Source organism: Oryctolagus cuniculus, chromosome X (genome assembly GCF_051225735.1).
Source record: "Oryctolagus cuniculus isolate XC-2025 breed Fujian yellow rabbit chromosome X, ASM5122573v1, whole genome shotgun sequence".
In the NCBI taxonomy this organism is placed as follows: Eukaryota; Metazoa; Chordata; class Mammalia; order Lagomorpha; family Leporidae; genus Oryctolagus; species Oryctolagus cuniculus.
Window position 1 is genome coordinate 41,778,920 of NC_142888.1, and position 14,926 is coordinate 41,793,845.

Sequence of the window (14,926 nt, forward strand, 5' to 3'; positions counted from 1 at the left end):
TATAATTCTATTAATTCATCTCATTCAGAAGAGAACAAGTCCTAGGCTGATTTCATACTCTGCTGGACTTGTGCTAACTGTGTTAAACTTCCTAAGAAACCTCCACTGTAAACTTATTACTTTTTCCCCCAAATACTCTATTTTTAATTGATAGCTGGTGGCAAAATGCTTCTGCTTAAAACAGAAATAATCTTTCTAACTCTACCATTTGGGGTAAGTCAGCTTGAGCATGTAGAGTTAGAAACATACCAGGGGATTCCAATTCAATCCCATCAAGGTGGCATGTACCAATGCCATCTCACTATTCCAAGTGATCAATTTCAGTTCACAATTGATCATAATGAAAGGACTAAGAGTCAAAGGGAGCACATAAACAAGTCTAGTACCTGCTAACACTAACCGATGGAATAAATAAAGGGGAGAGTGATCCAACATGGGAAGTGAGATACTCAGCAGACTCATAGAATGGCAGATGTCCTAAATAGCACCCTGGCCTCAGAATCAGCCCTAAAGGCATTCGGATCTGGCTGAAGAGCCCATGACAGTATTTTAGGCAGGGAAAGCCAAGACACTCTGGCAAAAGATCTCTGTGAGTGAGATCCCAGTGGAAAGAACAGGACGTCAAAGAAGGAGGTACCTTTCTCTGAAGGGAGGAGAGAACCTCCACTTTGACTATGACCTTGTCTAAACAAGATAAGAGTCGGAGAACTCAGAGGGCTTCCATAGCCTTGGAAACTCATGACTGGAGCATAGGGAGATTACTGATGCCATAGACAGGAGTGTCAATTGGTAAAGTCAACAACAGGAGTCACTGTGCACTTACTCCTCATGTAGGATCTCTGTCCTTAATGTGCTGTGCATTGAGATTTAATGCTATAACGAGTACTCAAACAATACATTTCACTTTGTGTTTCTATGGAGGTGCAAACTGTTGAAATCTTTACTTAATGTATACTAAACTGATCCTCTGTAAAAAAAAAAAAAAAGAAATTATCAACTCCCAACTTGACTCTCACTGGGATTAAACATGACAATAGGTCTGATCTGATTTCATCATCATTTAAAAAAATCATCTATTATTTTTCACTTTATGTATCTGTGTGGGAACAAACTGTTGAAATCCTTACTTAATGTATACTAAGCTGATCTTCTGTATATTAAGATAATCGAAAATGAATCTTGATGTGAATGGAAGGGGAGAGGGAGTGGGAAAGGGGAGGGTTGTGGGTGGGAGGGACCGTATGTGGGGGAAGCCATTGTAATCCATAAATCGTACTTTGGAAATTTATATTCATTAAATAAAAGTTTAAAAAAAGGAAAAAAAAAACAGAAATAATCTTAAGATGATAAAACAAGCTGTAATTAACATGTTCCAATCATAAACATCACTAGAATGGAGAACTCAATGCTCTGTTAAAGAGTAATGAAGCATCAAGCTATGGATGTATCTCAGTGGATCCCTGGTGGTGGAACATGTTGTGGATAATAAGAGCATTGACAGATTTGCAAGTCTTCAATTAATGACATAAAGTGTATAATAATTCAACTCAATAGACAATATAGCCAGTTCGAAAACTTCTAATCAAAGTGGAAAAAATTCCTCTTACATTAGTAAGCACCAAATCACAAGGGTACTTATATCATGAAGGATGCATTTATGAGTAATAAGCCACTTTTATCATTTAAAACTTACTTTACTAGAAATTATGGACTTTGCATTTGGTTAAACTTAGTTTTTTTAAAAAAAAGATTTATTCATTTATATGGAAGTCAGAGTTACACAGAGAGAGAAGCAGAGGCAGAGGCGGGGGGTCTTCCATCTGCTGGTTCACTTCCCAATTGGATGCAACAGCTGGAGCTGTGCTTATCCAAGGCCAGGAGCCAGGAGCTTCTTCCAGGTCTCTCACATAGATACAGGGCCCCAAGAATTTGGGCTATCCCCTACTGATTTTCCAGGCTATAGCCGTGAACTGGATTGTAGTGGAGCAGCTAGGACTCGAACTGGTGCCCATATGGGATGCCAGCACTGCAGGCAGCAACTTTACCTGCTACACCACAGTGCCACTCCATGCTTAAACTTATAATGAACAATTTAGAGATGAAATATAAAACATATAAAGAGTGGGGGCTGACATTTTGGTGTAGCGGGTAAAGACATCTCCTGTATTGCTGGCATTTCATATGGGTGCCCCATTTGAGTCCCAGTTATTCCATTTCTGATCTGTCCCCCCTGCTAATGTGCCTGGGAAAGTTGCAGAGCATTGCCCACTTGCTTGGGTCACTGCACCCACATGGGATACCTGGAAGCATCTCTTGGCTTTTGACCAGAAACAGCATCATTTTACCTAGCAGTAGTGCTCAAATAGAATGAAGTACAAGCTATGTATGGATTTCAAAATCTTTGCACCAAAATAAGTCCATCTATTTTTTTCTATGAACTTTTTGAAGCCTCAGTGTATTATAGGACCATATGGACCAAAAATGGCTTTTCCTTTGCTTACATTCATTATGTTAAAGAAAGTTCTAGGGATAGTGCTGTGGTGTAGTGGTTAATGCCAATGCCTGCAGTGCTGGTATACATTATGAGTGCCCATTTGAGACCCAGGCACTCTACTTCTGACTCAGCTCTTTCTATGGCCTGGGAAAGCAGTAGAAGATGGCCCAAGTGCTTGTAAACATGTACCCAAGTGGGAGATCAGCCCAGCTTGAGCTGTTGTGGCAATTTGGGGAGTGAACCAATGGATGGAAGTTCTCTTCCTCTGCCTCTGCCTCTTTGTAACTCTGCCTTTCAAATAAATAAACGTTTAAAAAAAAGAAAGTTTTGTGGCTGAATAGTGTAGAAAATTCTAGCGCCCCCTCCCTGTCATTCCAATTGGCTCAGGGATAGAAATTCCTTGCATGATACAAAGATCCTGGTGCAGGTTGCCAAATGTGACATTTGGAGTTCTAATCATCTCTAGTGCTGGGTGGCAATTCTGTCCTTATTCCCTTAGTTGAACTTCAGGAGGGCCAATGTATTCTGTGACTAAGATGGTTTTAAATTCTGTCTCTTGTCATAACGTCCCAGGCTTCCAGCAGAAGTTGTCCCTTCACAGTAAAGAGATTGTGGCTATGTTCTTCCTGGTGGCAGCAGATGATAAGTTTGGGAAGCAATAAAACAATGTGGGCTCATGTTTTATCAAAAAAGAAAAGATTTCATTACTTAAGCTCCTATTTGGAAGTGGAAATTATCCTAATTTAGTGTTGCTTATCTCATATAGGATTCCTGGAACATGAAAGAGAGACAGACTATCAAACAATAGTATATATGAGCTGGGAGAAAGCATGGCAATTAACTAACCTCTTCATGTTTTACATGGGAACGTGGGACAAGCACTAGAAAATTTTCTTCTGTTCCAAGCTGAGGACTCTGCTTGAGAGTTTCTCACTCCCAGGGCATATTGTTTTTCCTATTTCACCAGAATGGAACCCTTTTGCTGAGGGGACAGATATTAATTCCCTCCAAATCGAGTGTGAGTGTGGTTTTCAGGTTAATTCAATCAGAATTCCACAGCCAGTCAGCTGGGAGGGGTGGATGAATCCGGGAACAGCCGGTTTCCTTGTGACTAAATCAAGCCCAATTTCACTAAGGACTCTTGGATTTCTTTGGATTTTTTTCACATTTTTCTTATTTTTCATGGTTTGTAATGAATTTTCTGCTGGGAGCTTTGGATTTGAGGCTGGAATATGGAGTTCACGGCACGGGAGGAATGGTCTTTTTCAATCAGGGCACAACTGTTGGCTTGCTCCAATTCTGGCTTTCTGTCATGGTTTTGGGTGCCTCAGCCGATTTTTGCGTTCTCGAGCCGCAATTTCCTAAATTGTGTCTGGGTCTGAGTTCTTTTTCCTTCTTCCTTCCCAAATTTTTATTCTGACAGAATACACAGAAGAGTTTATACAGTGTAGCCACTAGGAAATAAAACATACAACAAATTGGCGTTTCATGCTTAGAAATCTACAGGCAACACGACCAAGTGGAGCTTTTGTGTTTTGCAAAATGAAATGGAACCCTTTTGCTGAGGGACAAGCTATTAATTGCCTCCAAATCGAGTGTGAGTGCTATTTTCAGGTTAACTCAATCAGAAATCCACAGCCCAAATAACTAAAAAAAGAAAAGACCCAAATCATTAAAATCAGAGATGAAAAAGGAAACTACAACAGACCCCACAACAATTAAAAAGAATCATCAGAAATTACTACAAGGACTTTTATGCCAGCAAACAGCGAAACCTATCAAAAATGGACAGATTCCTGGACACATGCAACCTACCGAAATTGAACCAGGAAGACATAGAAAACCTAAACAGACCCATAACTGAGACAGAAATTGAAGCAGTAATCAAGGCCCTCCCAACAAAGAAAAGCCCAGGACCAAATGGATTCCGTGCTGAATTCTACCAGACATTTAAAGAAGAACTGACTTCAAAACTTCTCAAACTATTCAGAACAATCAAAAAAGAGGGAATCCTCCTGAATTCTTTCTATGAAACCAGCATCACCTTAATTCCTAAGCCGGAGCATTGAAAGAGAATTTCAGACCAATATCCCTGATGAACATAGATGCAAAAATCCTGAATAAAATGCTGGCCAATAGAATGCAACAGCACATCAGAAAGATCATCCACCCAGACCAAGTGGGATTTATCCCTGGTATGCACAGATGGTTCAATGTGTGCAAAACAATCAACATGATACACCACATTAAAAGACTGCAGAAGAAAAACAATATGATTATTTCAATGGACGCAGAGAAGGCATTTGAAAAAATACAACACCCTTTCCTGATGAAAATTCTAAGCAAACTGGGTATGTAAGGAACATTCCTCAATACAATCAAAGCAATCTATGAAAAAAACATGGCCAACATCCTATTGAATGGGGAAACGTTGGAAGCATTTCCACTGAGATCTGGTACCAGACAGGGATGCCCACTCTCACCATTGCTGTTCAATATAGTTCTGGAAGTTTTAGCCAGAGCTATTAGGCAAGAAAATGAAATTAAAGGGATACAAATAGGGAAGGAAGAACTCAAACTATCCCTCTTTTCAAATGGTATGATTCTTTATATAGGGGACCCAAAGAACTCTACTAAGAGACTATTGGAACTCATAGAAGAGTTTGGCAAAGAGGCAGGGTATAAAATCAATGCACAAAAATCAACAGCCTTTGTATACACAGGCAATGCCATGGCTGAGGAAGAACTTCTAAGATCAATCCCATTCACAATAGCTACAAAAACAATCAAATACCTTGGAATAAATTTAACCAAGGACATTAAAATCTCTACGATGAAAATTACAAAACCTAAAGAAAGAAATAGAAGAGGATACCAAAAAATGGAAAAATCTTCCATGCTCATGCATTGGAAGAATCAATATTATCAAAATGTCCATTCTCTCAAAAGCAATAAATACATTCAATGCAATACCAATCAAGATACCGAAGCCATTCTACTCAGATCTAGAAAAAATGATGCTGAAATTCATATGGAGACACAGGAGACCTCGAATAGCTAAAGCAATCTTGTACAACAAAAACAAAGCCAGAGGCATCACAATACCAGATTTCAGGACATACTACAGGGCAGTTGTAATCAAAACAGCATGGTACTGGTACAGAAACAGATGGATAGACCAATGGAACAGAATAGAGCCAGCACAAATCAATCCAAACTTCTACAGCCAACTTATATTTGATGAAGGATCCAAAACCAATCCCTGGAGTAAGGACAGTCTATTCAATAAATGGTGCTGGGAAAACTGGATTTCCACGTGCAGAATCATGAAGCAAGACCCCTGCCTTTCACCTTACACAAAAATTCACTCAACATGGATTAAAGACTTAAATATACGACCCGACACCATCAAAGTTTTAGAGAGCATTGGAGAAACCCTGCAAGATATAGGTACTGGCAAAGACTTCTTGGAAAATACCCCAGAGGCACAGGCAGTCAAAGCCAAAATTAACATTTGGGATTGCATTAAATTGATAAGTTTTTGTACTTCAAAAGAAATAGAAGAGTGAAGAGGCAACCGACAGAATGGGAAAAATATTTGAAAACTATGCAACAGATAAAGGGTTGATAACAAGAATCTACAAAGAAATCAAGAAACTCCACAACGTCAAAACAAACAACCCACTTAAGAGAGGGGCCAAGGACCTCAATAGACATTTTTCCAAAGAGGAAATCCAAATGGCCAACAGACAAATGAAAAAATGTTTAAGATCACTAGCAATCAGGGAAATGCAAATCAAAACCACAATGAGGTTTCACCTCACCCCAGTTTGAATGGTTCACATTCAGAAATCTACCAACAATAGATGCTGGAGAGGATGTGGGTAAAAAGGGACACTAACACACTGTTGGTGGGAATGCAAACTAGTGAAGCCACTATGGAATTCAGTCTGGATTTTCCTCAGAAACCTGAATATAACCCTACCATTCAACCCAGCCATCCCACTTCTTGCAATTTACCCAAAGGAAATGAAATTGCCAAACAAACAAGCTGTCTGCACATTAATGTTTATTGCAGCTCAATTCACAATAGCTAAGACCTGGAACCAACCCAAATGCCCATCAACAGTAGACTGGATAAAGAAATTATGGCACATGTACTCTATAGAATACTATCCAGCAGTCAAAAACAACGAAATCTGGACATTTGCAACAAGATGGAGGAGTCTAGAAAACATTATGCTGAGTGAACTAAACCATGCCAAAGTGACAAATATTATATGGTCTCCCTGATTGGCGACAACTAACTGAGCACCAAAGGGGAAACCTGTTGAAGAAAAATGGACACTATGAGAAACAGTGACTTGATCAGCTCTTGTCCTGACTTTATATTTTTTGTTTGTTCTACATAATACTTTTGGTTGAATAATGTAATCAATACACAGTTATTCTTAAGTGTTGAAACTTAACTGAAAAGTGATCACTGTTAAATATAAGAGTGGAAATAAGAGAGGGAAGAGATGTGCAATTCGTGATGTGCTCAAGCTGAATTGCGCCAAACGGTAGAGTTATAACCATACCATGGAATTCCAATTCAATCCCATCAAGGTGACATGTACCAATGCCATCTACTAGTCCCAGTGATCAATTTCTGATCACGATTGATCATAATGATAGGATTAAGAGCCAAAGGAATACATAAACAAGACTAGTGTCTGCAAATACTAACTGATAGAATAAAAAAGGGAGAGAACGATCCAACATGGGAAGTGAGATACACAGCAGACCTATAAAATGGCAGATGTCCTAAACAGCACTCTGGCCTCAGAATCAGCCCTTAAAGCACACAGATCTGGCTGAAAAGCCCATGAGAGTATTTCAGGCATGGAAAGCCAAGACATTCTGGCAAAAAAAAAGACCTAAATGAAAGATCTCTGTGAGTGAGATCCCAGTGGAAAGAACAGGTCATCAAAGAAGGAGGTACCTTTCTCTGAAGGGAGGAGAGAACTTCCACTTTGAATATGACCTTGTCTAAATATGATCAGAGCCGGTGAACTCAAAGGAATTCCATAGCATTGGCAGCTCATGACAAGTGCCTAGGGTGATTACTAACGCCATAACCAAGAGTGTCAATTTGTTAAGTCAACAACAGGAGTCACTGTGCACTTACTTGTCATGTAGGATCTCTGTCCTTAATGTGCTGAATGTTGTAATTTAATGCTATAACTAGTACTCAAACAGTATTTTCCACTTTGTGTTTCTGTGTGGGTGTAAATTTTTGAAAACTTTACTTAATATATGCTAAACCGATCTTCGGTATATAAAGAGAATTGAAAATGAATCTTGATGTGAATGGAAGGGGAGAGGGAGCGGGAAAGGGGAGGATTGCAGGTGGGAGTGACGTAGTGGGGGGATGCCATTGTAATCCAAAAACTCTACTTTGGAGATTTATATTCATTAAATAAAAGTTAAAAAAAAAGAAAGAGCACCAACAATTATACTGATTGGCAGTGATAAGGCACAAGTAATCCTTATGTTAAAAGAAACATGTACTTGCTACTTAATTTGTTTATAATGTTACTGCCAAGAAGCAATTTGTTATTTTGAGAATGCTTGTGAGTCAAGTTGCAAAATACCACAGAAAGATAAAAATGCTTTCACTAAAATCTACCATATAGAAAAACACTTGGGTGATTTTAACTATTTTTCTGTCCTGGTTACCCCTCTTCCAGACCAGCTCTCCACTCTGGCCAGGGAGTGCATTGGAGGATGGCCCAAGTGCTTGGGTCCTACACCCCATGGGAGACCAGGATAACCACCTGGCTCCTTCCTTTGGATCAGCACGGTGCACCAGATGCAGCGTGCTGGCTGTGGAAGATATTGGAGGGCAAATCAATGGCAACGGAAGACCTCTCTCTCTGTCTCTCTTTCTCACTGTCCACTCTGCCTGTGAAAAAAAAAAGAGCTGTTTTTTTTTTAATAACATCGACACATAATTGCGCAACTAACCAAAAAAAGATGCAAATTAATAAAACTAGAGATGAAAAAGGAAATGTAGCAACAGACACCATAAAGTGAATAACAAGAAATTAATACAAAGAGCTGCATGTCAACAAGCTGGAAACATAAATGAAATGGACAGGTTCCTGGAAACAAACAACCTAGCTACATTGAGCAATGAATACATAGAAAACTTAAACAGCCAAATTTCCAAGATGAAAATTGAATCAGTAATAAAGACCCTCTCAATAAAGAAAAGCCGAGGTCCTGATGGCTTCACTGCTGAATTTTAACAGACATTTTAATTAGAACTAATATCAATTTTTCTCAAGTTATTCAAAACAATTGAAAGAGAGGGAATTTTCACAAAATCTTTCTATGAACCGAAGATCACCTTCAATTCTAAACACGGAAAAAAGACACAATAGAGAAAGGGACTACACACCAATTTCCCTAAATCAAATAGATGCAAAACTCCTTGATAAAATTCTAGTCCATGAAATCCTACAACAACACATCTAAAGATCATTCACCCAGACCAACTGGAATTTATCCTTGGTATGCATGGATGGTTCAATATTTGCAAATCAATCAATGTGATACATCACATTAACAAATTTAAGAACAAAAACCAAATCTCTATATGCAGAGATAGCATTTGATAAAATACAACACCCTTTCATGATGAAAACTGAGCAAATTGAGTACAGAGGAAAATCTCTTGACACAATCAAGGAAATTTATGACAAAAATATAGTCAGCATCCCTTTGAATGAGGAAAAGTTAGAAGCATTCTCACTGAGATCTGGAACTGGACAAGGATGCCCACACTCAACATTGCTATTCAGTATAATCCTGGAAGATTTAACCAGAGCCATTAGCCAGAAAAAGAAATCAAGGGACACAAATTGGTAAAGAGAAAGTCAAATTATCTCTATTTGTAGATGACATCTCTATTTACAGATAGATCCAAAAGACTCCTCCAAGAGATTATGTGAACTCATGGAAGAGTTTGGTAAAGTAGGAGGATATACAACCAATACACAGGCATTAAAACAGCCTTTGTATACACAGATTGTATACACAATGGCATGTTTTAGAAAGAACTTTTCAGATCATTCCCATTCACAATAGCATGGAGTAAATTTAACCAACAATGCCAAAGATCTTTATGATGTGAATTAACATTAAAAAAGAAATAGAAGACACAAAATGGAAAAAAATCCATGTTCATGAATTATAAGAAGCAATATCATCAAACTGTCCATTATTCTAAAAGCAATTTACAAATTCAATGTGATACTGTCAAAATAGCAAAGACATTCTTCTAAGATCTAGAATAATGATCAAGAAACACAGGAGGCCTTGCATAGCTAAAGCAATATTATAGAACAAAAACAAAGCCAGAGGCATCACAATACAAGGTCTCAAGACATGCTTCAAGGCAGTTATAATAAAAGCAGCCTAGTAATGGTGAAAAAAGATGGATGGCAGTTCTAGTCCTAGCTGCTCTTCTTCCTATACAGCTCTCTGCTATGGCCTGGGAAAAAATAGAATATGGCCTAAGTCCTTGGGAACCTGCACCCATGTGGGAGACCCTGAAGAAGTTCCTGACTTCGGATCAGCACAGCTCTAGGCATTGCAGCCATCTGGGGAGTGAACCATCAGGTGGAAGACCTCTATCTCTGTCTTTACCTCTCTCTGTAACTCTGTCTTTCAAATAAATTCAATAAATCTTTAAAAAGAACACAGTGAGGTTTCACCTCATTCCAGTTAGAATTGCTTTCATACAGAAATCAACAAGCAGCAAATGCTGATGAGAATGTGAGGCGAAAGGTACCCCAACCCATTGCTGGTGGGAATGTAAACTTGTAAAGCCACTATGAAAGACCGTTTGGAGATACCTCAGAAATCTGAATATAGACCTACCACAGGCCCCAGCCATTTCACTCCTGGGAATTTACCCAATGGAAATGGAATCAGCAAATGAAAAATGTAATCTGTACCTTGATGTTTATTAAAGCTGCATTCACAATAGCTAAGACATGGAATTGACCTAAATGCCCTTCAACTAAAGACTGGATAAGGAAATTATGGGATATATACTCTATTGTATACTACACAATGGATAAAATCAATGAAATCCATTCATTTGCAACAAAATGAATGAACCTGAAAAACATACTGAGTGAAATAAGACACTCCCAATATACTAATACCACATGTTTTCCTTGATCTGTGACAACTAACAGAGCATCTAAAAGAAAATCTGTAAAATTGAGATTGACACTTTGAGAAGCAATGATTGAACAGCTTTGGTCTTGACTGTTGAGAATGAGTTTTTTTTTTCTATCTGTCATACTATTTGTTGACTCTTTCTGAATATTGAATTAATCATGTGTTTATTTTTTTATTTAATAAATGTGAATTTACAAAGTGCAACTTTGTATTGTTGTGGCTTCCCCCCAACCTCCCTCCCTCCTGTGACCCTTCCCTCTCCCACTCCGTCTCCCATCCTGATCTTCATTGAGTTTCATTTCAATTACCTTCATATACAGAAATCAACTTAGTATATACTAAGCAAGGATTTCAACAGGCTGCCTTCACACAACTGCACAAGGTATAGGGTATTGTTCAACTAGTAATGTTGTCTTTTCATTTCATAGTAAAGCACATTAAGGACAGAGATCCTACATGGGGAGCATGTACCCAGTGACTCTCATTGTTGATTTAAGAATTGACACTTTTATTTATGATGTCAGCAATCATCTGAGGGTCTTGCCATGAGCTGTCTAGGCTATGGGTGCCCACTGAGTTCACCAACTCTGAACTTGTTTAGTCAAGACCATATCACAGTCAAGGTTTATAAAGTCAATGGAGAATGAGTATCATTAAGCATAATGTTTGGAATAACACAGGAAGGAGGAATTTTGTAACTGTGAAGCTCTATTGTCCTGTATACTTTCCTACAGATTACTTCTAAAGGTACAGTTTAAAATCGTGGTATGGGACCTCAAATCCCATCAAACTGGATAGTAAAATGTCATCTTAATTGTTAAAGTGAACATATTAAGTGTTAAATTGATAATATAGATAGGATTACATGTTAAAACTTTATCACTTTAAGTACTTCTTTGATCTGCTTAAAATTATTGGTTGAACTCTTTAATTAACACACAATTATTCTTAGGTATTTAAATTCAACTGAAAAGTGATCTCTGTTAAATGTAATAGTGGGAATAAGAGAGGTAGGAGATGTACAATTTTGGACATGCTCAATCAGACATGCCCCAAATGGTGGAGTTAGAAACATGCCACGGGATTCCAATTCAATCCCATCACAGTGACATGTACCAATGCCATCTCACTAGTCCAAGTGATCAACTTCAGTTCACAATTCATCATACTGATAGTTCTACGAGTCAAAGAGATCACATAAACAAGAGTAGTGTCTGCTAATACTAACAGATAGAATTAAAAATGGAGAGAAGGATCCAACATGGGAAGCGGGATACACAGCAGACTCAGAAAGGCAGATGTCCTAAACAGCACCCTGGCCTCAGAATCAGCCCTTAAGGCATTCGGACCTGGCTGAAGAGCCCATGAGAGTATTTTAGGCATGGAAATCCTACACTCTGGCAAAAAAAAAGACATAAATGAAAGATCTCTGTGAGTGAGATCCCAGTGAAAAGAACGGGCCATCAAAGCAGGAGGTACCTTTCTCTGAAGGGAGGAGAGAACTTCCACTTTCACTATGGCCTTGTCTAAATAAGATCAGAGCTGGTGAACTCAAGAGGCTTCCATAGCCTTGACAGCTCATGACAAGAGCCTTGGGTGATTACTGACGTCATAAATTAGATTGTCAATTGTTAAGTCAACAACAGGAGTCACTGTGCACTTACTCCACATGTAGGATCTCTGTCCTTAATGTGTTGTACTATGTGAATTAATGGTAAAACTACTACCAAAACACTGTGCACTTACTCCACATATAGGATCTCTGTCCTTAATGTGCTGTACTATGTGAATTAATGGTAAAACTACTACTAAAACAGGAATGTGGAGGAAGAAGATGGCGGAATAGGAAGGGAGCACACTGATAGTCCGGGGAGAGACAGTTTAATGACAGTGGAGATACTGCAGGTTCAAGGAAGAGTAGGGGAGGAAACAGCAGAAGAAACTCTTCCGGAACGCGTGATTCACAGTGGAACTGCATGGAGAGCGTGGGAGCCCACAGTTCGGGACACCAGCAGCAGACTCAACACACCAGTGCTGGAATGCGAGGTGAGCCGAACCTCAATAGCTCGAGACACCAGCAGGCAAGCAGAGAGGAGACTAGAGGGAACGACCCCCGGAGGGGGGGGGAAGATCACCAGGCTAACTGGAAGAGAGAGAGAGAGAGAGAGAGAGAGAGAGAAAGGTGACTGGTATGGACACGGGTTTCTCTCCTCTCACCTCTCAAGGGCGAGCAAGACAAAGAGCAGGCGCCATCTTGGACATACGTCATAAGCAGAGCGACCTCAGGTCTGCACCGGCCCTGAGCATAGCAGAAAAACCTGACTCTGGGCGGGGCGAATTAACAGGTGATTAGGACCTAGTGAATTTGTGGTGCTACTGAACTGAGACTGTGAAAAAAGAGACGGTGGGGGAGAGAACTCACAGAATTCACGTGAGTACTCTACAGAGACGCTACAATTCCATAACTTTGGCAACACAGTGGGAGACTGAAGGAGAATTTGAGCCCACTCTGAGGGCAGAACAGATTCCCTGTGTGATCCTTGGGAAAGAGCTTCTGATCTCTGGCTCCTGTGGGTATATCATTTGCCTGCTAACTACCTCCAACTTCGTTCAGCTGTGCGGAATTACTTCCCTTTTGAATCAAAAAAAGAAAGAAAGAGAGAGAGAGAGATCTATCACATCTAACCTGGGAGTGTCACCTTTGGCACACCAAACAGAGATCTCAGGCCACACCCATCTCAAGCCTCTAAGGCTCCATCAAAAACTGACAGTCCACTTAATCTAGAGTCATAGTATAACAAGAAAAAGCACCACAGTGAAGAAACCAAATATCTCCAATATGCCAAATAACAAAAGCAAAAACCGAGGTAATAGAAAGAAGGAAGTCACCATGACGTCCCCAGATGAAAATGACACCCCAATTCAAGATTATGAAGATGATGACATAGAAGAAATGCAAGAAGCAGATCTCAAAAAATTGATAAGAACATTAAGAAGTTCTCAAAAACAAATTCTTGAACTACAGAAATCCTTAATGGACAAGATAGAAAATCTCTCTCGTGAAAATGAAATATAAAGGAGGAATCAAAATGAAACGAAACAACTAGTACAACAGGAAACTGCGATAGTGATGAGAAATCATAATGAAGGGAAGAATATATTATCCCTCATAGTATTTTTTTTTTGTCTGTTCTACTTAATATGACTGGTTTAATTCTGTAATTATCACACAGTTATTCTTAAGTGTTGAAAATTAACTGAAATGTGATCCCTGTTAAACATAAAAGTGGGAATAAGAGAGGGAAGAGATGTATAATTTGGGGCATGCTCGGGCTGACTTGCCCCAATTGGTAGAGTTGGAAACATACCAGGGGATTCCAATTCAATCCCATTAAGGTGGCATGTGCCAATGCCATTTCACTACTCCAAGTGATCAATTTCAGTTCACAATTGATCATAATGAAAGGACTAAGAGTCAAAGGGAGCACATAAACAAGTCTAGTATCTGCTAACACCAACCGATAGAATAAATAAAGGGGAGAGTGATCCAACATGGGAAGTGAGATACTCAGCAGACTCATAGAATGGCGGATGTCCTAAATAGCACTCTGGCCTCAGAATCAGCCCTAAAGGCACTCGGATCTGGCTGAAAAGCCCATGAGAGTATTTCAGGCACGGAAAGCCAAGACACTCTGGCAAAAAGATCTCTGTGAGTGAGATCCCAGTGGAAAGAACAGGTCTTCAAAGAGGGAGGTGCCTTTCTCTGAAGGGAGGAGAGAACCTCCACTTTGACTATGACCGTGTCTAAACAAGATAAGAGTCGGAGTACTCAAGGGGCTTCCATAGCCTTGGAAACTCATAACTGGTGCATAGGGAGATTACTGATGCCATAAACAGGAGTGTCAATTGGTAAAGTCAACAACAGGAGTCACTGTGCACTTACTCCTCATGTAGGATCTCTGTCCTTAACGTGCTGTACACTGAGGCTTAATGCTATAACGAGTACTCAAACAGTATATTTCACTTTGTGTTTCTATGGGGGTGCAAACGATTGAAATCTTTACTTAATGTACACTAAACTGATCTTCTGTAAAAAAAAAAAAGAAAGAAATTATCAATTCCCAACTTGACTCTCACTGGGATTAAACATGACAATAGGTCTGATCTGATTTCATCATCATTTAAAAAAATCAT